Source organism: Colius striatus, chromosome 6 (assembly GCF_028858725.1).
Source record: "Colius striatus isolate bColStr4 chromosome 6, bColStr4.1.hap1, whole genome shotgun sequence".
NCBI classification, from domain to species: Eukaryota; Metazoa; Chordata; class Aves; order Coliiformes; family Coliidae; genus Colius; species Colius striatus.
This window is the reverse complement of record NC_084764.1, coordinates 27,256,209-27,262,848: the sequence shown is the minus strand read 5'-3', so window position 1 is coordinate 27,262,848 and position 6,640 is coordinate 27,256,209. Positions and strand designations below refer to the sequence as shown.

The 6,640-nt window shown below is 42.5% G+C and overlaps 1 protein-coding gene across 4 annotated transcripts in view; it reads left to right on the top strand.

The window, feature by feature from the left end:
- Positions 1 to 3,580: 3,580 nt before the first annotated feature.
- Positions 3,581 to 6,640, top strand: part of CEP128 (centrosomal protein 128) — a 106,314-nt gene continuing 103,254 nt past the window's right edge. For 2 of the 4 annotated variants that reach the window (XM_061998051.1, XM_061998055.1), the window contains exon 1: positions 3,581 to 3,748. The gene's annotated coding sequence lies outside the window, so the exon portion shown is untranslated. Of the gene's footprint in view, positions 3,749 to 4,227; positions 4,300 to 6,640 lie in introns of those variants that run through there. The other 2 variants (XM_061998054.1, XM_061998050.1) reach the window with 2 other exon arrangements.

Here is a 6,640-nt window from a genome sequence, read left to right as displayed (position 1 = left end):
CAGACAAGGGAGTTACCTTGCATACTTCACAATGAATCTTTAAGGAAACCAACCTGCAAGTGCATACTTAGTAAACACGGCTTTGTGAAGGGCACAAGAAAGCCAGCCTTGTTAATGCTAGCATAAGATCCATTATTTAAAGTAAGAAATCATCCTTCAAAAAGCTAATGTCATGTTGTTGGGTAGAACAGAGTTTTCTTTCAAATGCTATCAGGCTAATTGTAACATACAGTAAAACAAGCTCAAAAGCAGTTGATGAACAACCTATATATATAAAAAAACCCCAAAAAACTAATAATATCTTTTCAAATACAACACAACAAGGAATGCTGCCATAGTCTGTAAGACTGGTAAATTAATTAAAACACAAAATGACCATGCAGAGCAGATAAAGCCATAATCCCAAACGGAATGATGTTTTGCTTCTATGCTTACTGTAAAAGAGCTCGGAGAGATCTTCAGACTGATAGTTCTTTGCGGACAGATAAATTCAACTTGAGAAAGATACCCAGTGAAAATCTTACCTACTTTGTGACTGAAATAGCAGAACTAGTGACTGAGGTGTACTTCTCAATTAGCATCTTTTTTGTACAAGAGGAATAATTAATAGTATGCCAGTATTTAACAGAGATTCTAATGAAATAAAGGAATTTCAGATTCAGAGAATGCAGAATCCAGAACACGGAATGACAAGTCATGAAGCAAAAAATACACAATTTCTGCTCTGACAACTGTAGGGGGTACATTAGTAGAAACTATAATAAAGAACAAAATTAATGATGCATGTATAAATAAGATCTTTAGAGAAAGAGTCAAAACAGCTTTCTTGAAAGACAGGTGCTCCTCATATATCTTTGAAGTCTTCTGAAGCCAAAAGAACGTTAGATTCATTTTACTTAGATTTTGAACCAGCCTTAAGGCCAGCCTTCAGCAAAGGGGCTTAAACTGTGCAGCCACAGAGTAGAAAGAAAGTACTTTTTCACTATCCAGAGTAAACTTCCTGAAATCACTGCCAGAAGGTTGGGGAGGCAAGACAGTGTTATACAAATGTAGGGGCTGCAAACAGATATAAAAATAAATAGTACTCTTATACATGTCCTCTATGAAAAATGTGGATGCTGGAGAAAACTTCAGAGAGGGTCAGATCACAGAATGCAGCCAGGTTCAAGCACTCTCTCTGAATTGCATCTCCTGCTGTCACTGTTGAATACAGTATACTGGGCCAAACAGACCAGATGGGCAGTTTTTTATGTTCCTATCTGGTCATGGTGAAAAAGAAACACATACAAATCTTTGCCCTCTCTCTACTCTAAAGAAAAGGGCAGCAAAAAAACCCTCTAATGCATCCACCTAGTCTGTAAATGAACATGCAAAGGTTACAGGAACAGAATTTACTGAGCTGACAGTCCATCACACTGGTAAATTAGCAACTGTCATCAAGAGCCCTATCACACTTACTTGTTCACCTTGTCATTCCTTGAATTTTGACACAAACACCACCAGTTTGTACTATGTATGTTGTGCAAAAACCACAGTGAGCTTCAAGCACTTTGTTACACTAGTGTTCACTGAATCAACTGAATCTGAAAACATCCCTGGCCTGCTGCTTTCTTCTCTGTGTGAGTCGTGGGATCTTGATGGTTTGGATCTTTTTCAGCAAAGATATACATAGTCCAGGAGTGTAGGCATATATGTCTGCTTACATGTTTTCCATGACAGTTCTCAGTATTTCACTTTTTTACACCAAGAAAGCCTCAGCTTGATGAGGTTAGGAAAACTATGTATTAGTCAGTGGCATATGCATATGTGGAAGAATTACAATGTTTGCAGTAATGCTGCAGCTGACAATGTAACTATGTGCAAAAATAGCCGCCTGAAGCACTGGAAGCATCTGCTTCCTTCTGTTACAACATTAGCCCAATATATACATTTGATACACAATCAGCAAGTGCTGTTTGCTGACTAGCTACTTTCACAGTTGATATATTCACAGTTAGCATAGTCTTTAGCACTTGTGCATGTGCTCAGTTTGGCAGCGTCAGGCATTGGCATTGGCATTAGTTTCCACTGGAACAGCATAGATCCAAACACACTTTTCATATATGCACCAGACACATCCAGGATACAATCCTTACGCCTTCACCCCCTCTGTGATCAAAGAATCACAGAATCTTAAGGGTTGGAAGGGATCTGAGAGAGGCTATTAGGGCACAAAAAGAAATTTGCTCATGGATGCATTCTAGCAGTCTGTGGACGACCAAGCAAGGTGCAAAACTAGGAGACATCAGAATCAGAAATTCCGCAGAAAGCTCAAAAAGATGCAGTACCTGTCTCCCTGAGACCACCATAATGATACTAGCCTTATGAGACTTAGCAGAAGCCCTGACTCTCGCCCTGCATTTAGACCTGTGAGCACAACCTGACCATACTGCAGTTTGCAGAGGAAGGCCAGGGCAATGGTCATGCACTGGAAGCCAGGGAAGACTTACTTCTTTGCTAAATATTCGCTAATGCTTCAGCTCACTACAGGGTAAATGTTATCACTACATTCCTGTTCTGTGTCTCACCTTCCTTCCTTCAGCTCAGGAGAGGATAAGGTCTCTTAAGTGCGAGGACAAATCAGACACAGCAGCAGGGTCCAACAGCTATTTCCCGGGCTGTTAGTGGATGTTGCCAGTGCAGGGGGCTTGGCTCACTGCTGAAGTGTGTGATAATCATATGGCATGCAAGCATTGCTGCTGCATTAGAGACTTGTGGGTGAGTAAATGAAACAGTCCTGCCACACAGGAACAAAGGCAGACTGTATGGACTGTAAGCCATGCTTCACTACAGTGCTCAGAGGCCAATGGTCACTGCCTGGAGTGGATCTCAAAGGCAATATGGATAAATCTGTAGTAAAAAGGCCAACCCACTGCATTTACCTTGGGCCAGAGTGCTCACCCATGGCTAACTTGCAGCCAAATAGTCCAGTCATTTTAGAACTATTGCAGGTTCTGCACAAGGTTCAAAGGCCCGGGCGACGTTTCCCGTGGTCACTCACAGCACTCTTTTCTTCCTTTTGTCTCTTCAGGGCTAGCTAGTGTGTCCATCTGTAATATTTGGTCACTTTACTGCACACAAGGGTACTAGATACATTTGTGAATAGGGAGACCCCTGGCTTAAAGAAACAAGAAAAAGTCAAGAAATAGGAACAGAGATGGCTCCACAACTGAAGTTGCTCACACTCTCCTTTCCCAGACAGGTGCCCAGTCTCATCAGTGGAGTGTACACACTTGCTCAACCAGGGCAACAGCTGCTGTTTCTGCTCTCCATGTTTATTTAGCTGTAGTGTCTGTAGAGGTCAACTCTGTAAAAGTTTATCTTTGAAAAACTTTTCTGAACATCAGCGTAGGCGAGAGTCCTCCCGCCGCCACCCCTGACGGACTAACAGCCCCGCGACCGACGGGGCCTGACCTGCCGCTACCGCTCCTGCGGCCGGCGCCACCGCCGCAGTGTCTCCTGGGAGCTGAAGTCCTTTGCGCTTTCCTATCCAAGGCGGCCTCGTGGCTCGTGGACTACCCGTCCCACAGTGCCTTGCGGGGTGGTGAGCCAGGCTCCCGGAAGGCCGTTGTGGCAGCTGGTGGCAAGGCGGTTAGTTCAAGTTGCCATAGCGGCGAGGCGTGGAGGTGTGTGTGTCCACTCAGGGGTCGGCCTCGCCTCCCAGAGGTTGAAGTGGATGGTGGAGGGGGCCGCCCGCAGCTGCTGTGCGGTGAGCGCTGAGGGCGTGAGAAGTGCAGAGCCGGGGCTGCGGCCGGAGGGCGCGTGGGAAGGGGCTGCTCTTCCGCCCGGGGCTGGCTGGGTGCTGGGCGCCGGCGACGGTACGGGCACCGAGGCGAGAGGCCGGCGGGGGGACGCGGGCTTGCTCCCGAGCCGCGGCGGCAGCCGGCGCAGCTTGCGGGCCTAACAGAGGCCCGGCAGTTGGCAGGTCCGGCGCCGTTCTGGAGTTGTCCCGCTGTCCCATGGGGCTGTCACCGTCCCGTCCAGGGCAGAAGGTCCCGGAGGCCCTCAAACGAGGTCAGGTGTTCGCCAGTTTCGATACGTGCACGACGGAAGGAGGATTTGCATTAGCTTCGCTTACTTGCTGTGGTCGGTACGAAGGAACCGTTTTGTGTGTCGTGGTGCTGAAGAGGGCTAGGAACGTGGCGTCACGAGTCAAGTGTAGCTCTGTTGCTTGAAAGCATGATGGTGAAACGTCACTATGTTGGATCATCTTCCTGCCTTTTTGAAAACGTCTCCTTGCTCTGTTAGGAGCACTTTCAGGTGTCATGTTATGCCTTTCTGGAATGGCTATCAATTTTATTTTATTTTAGTCATGCTGTATCTTAACTATAAAGCTTCAAACATGCCCTTAGCACTAAGAGTTACCTAGTGATAGATTTGTCTGATAAACAAATAAAAACACTTAAAGTAGTGAGGTTGTGTACACAGAGTTCATCTTCTGCTTACTTGAGCTGGAGAGCTTGCTGTTGAGACTGTCAGCTGTATCTCATGTTTACTTTGCCCCCCAATCTCTCAGCAAGGGAGTCCTCTGAATCTGAAATGCCCTGTTTTCTACAGGAAAGGAAAATACAGAGTGCTGATGTTTTTCCTTGGTGCAAGAAAGATTATAGTCTGATTGGGTAGACTAAAAACCAATAAAAGACAAATGATTCTCAGCACCAAGTAGATTGTATGATCATACACTGAAATCAGTCTAGGTTTGTTGAAAAAGTGACAATAGGCTCTTTTTTCATTATTTTGAAATTAACAAGCAAATGTTAATACAGAATATTAGTGCAAATTTCTACTTCTTTATGATTTTTTTTAATGTAAAATGAAACTCCTGTAATTCTTGTAAAAATGAGGATGTTGCTTTTTATGGAGCAAAACGTCTTCAATTTAGAAGTACTTATGGTTCCTTCTAGGTTGCTCATGAGGACAAAGAGGAATGGCTACTTAACCACAAATAGGAAGTTTTCTTCAGACAAAATGTCCTCCTGTGTCTAGTGTTTCCTTTTATGTTTGTCTTGTTTACTAGCCTTTCTTTACTGCTTTGGCCAGTAAGTATCTTAGTAAGCCTATTTTTGGACAGCTGAAAACAAACCCATTAATCTTTTTTGCTGTGATTCTTCATTTCCATTTTGTTTTATCATAGCTTTTCAGTAGTTGGGGCTCTTAAGGTTGAGATACTTCTCTGAGTGATGCTTTCAGCAAAGTCAACTGCCATTAACTTCTGTCAATACCTGTCTCTTTTCTAACATTACAATTTGCCATACTTACCTAATGGGAGGTAGATGTAGGGCCATGTTAAGAGGCTTGCTCTCAAAGGAGTTTGAGTAACTATTAAGAATTTAGTTCTCTTTGGCTGAGATGTAATAACTAACCTTTGGAATTCTGTTGACTGATCCCATTTCATCTCAAAATGAGTTAAAACACTTTATATCATTTTAATGTTCTTACATGTCTTGTTCTTAATTTCTCGTTCTATTCAGCAATCCTTAAAACGCCTCCTTTTACTAAGGTGAAACTGATAGTGTTGTTAAGTGGTGTTATTTTTGGGCTCTTAGCTTCTAGAAAGGAATGTGATGTGGTGGGATTAAGAGTTAAGCCTAATCTTTCACTTGGAGGTGTTTGACTTGCAGACAAGCTATATGAATTGCACGATTAGTTTGCAAGATTAGTTTTGTGGCTCTTATAGGATACTTCTGTGCAGTATTATAATGCAGTAAATCCCAACAAGTGTTTTTTTTCCCCCGTTTGGAAGGAAAAGAGAATTTTCTTCCTGTGGAAATGTGAATGGAGTTCTGAAGAATCTAAGTTGCAAAGCAATATTTACCATGATTTTGTAGTTGAGATAGTATATGACAGATACAGACCATCAGCCATTTGCTGTGAGCATTAAAATTGTATTTGTTACAACTGTAAAAATGATAACAGTCAGGCAAAGTATGCTGGCACATAGAAAGACTAGATTCCTATGGATTAATGTCTCAGAGTTGAATTTCTTAACCCTAATAAGGCTGATCTTGAGCTTAATTTGTAGTATTGCCATTAATAGGATCTTTACTTTGCATCTTAAAGATATATTCACAGTATGCTTTGAAGCTGAAAACCTGTGTTAAGTTCAGAGGAAATTGGTTACTGAAGCAGTTGCTTATTGAGTTTTGAGTGACAGTGCCGATAGTCATGCTTGGTAAGATCTGAAAGAGAAGTTTTAGCCTGGAGAACTGACACTGCAGTTACAGAAATAATTAACAATCACTCTAGAACAGGTGATGCCAAACTTGTGTGAGAGGAGCCTCATTTTATGTTTATTAGTGATACGTATGGTCTGTGCAGGCATATGGGTCCTGTTGATGTTCATGTGAGGCTCTAGTAAAGATCAAGGGGAAAATACAACTTAACGTAGTGAAATACAAGTTGGTTTGTTTGGCTTTTTTTTTAAAACTGGATTATGGTAAAAATTAATATTATTCCATGTCATGTTTTCTATTGGTGTTTTATTTCTTTTATTTTTCTCTGTCTTTTTCTCTCTCTGCTGTTTCTTGTTTTACCCAGTGCTGTGTTTATACTTTCTCAGCCTCAATTAGGCTTCCTTGTTTAACAAATTTAGTTACTCACT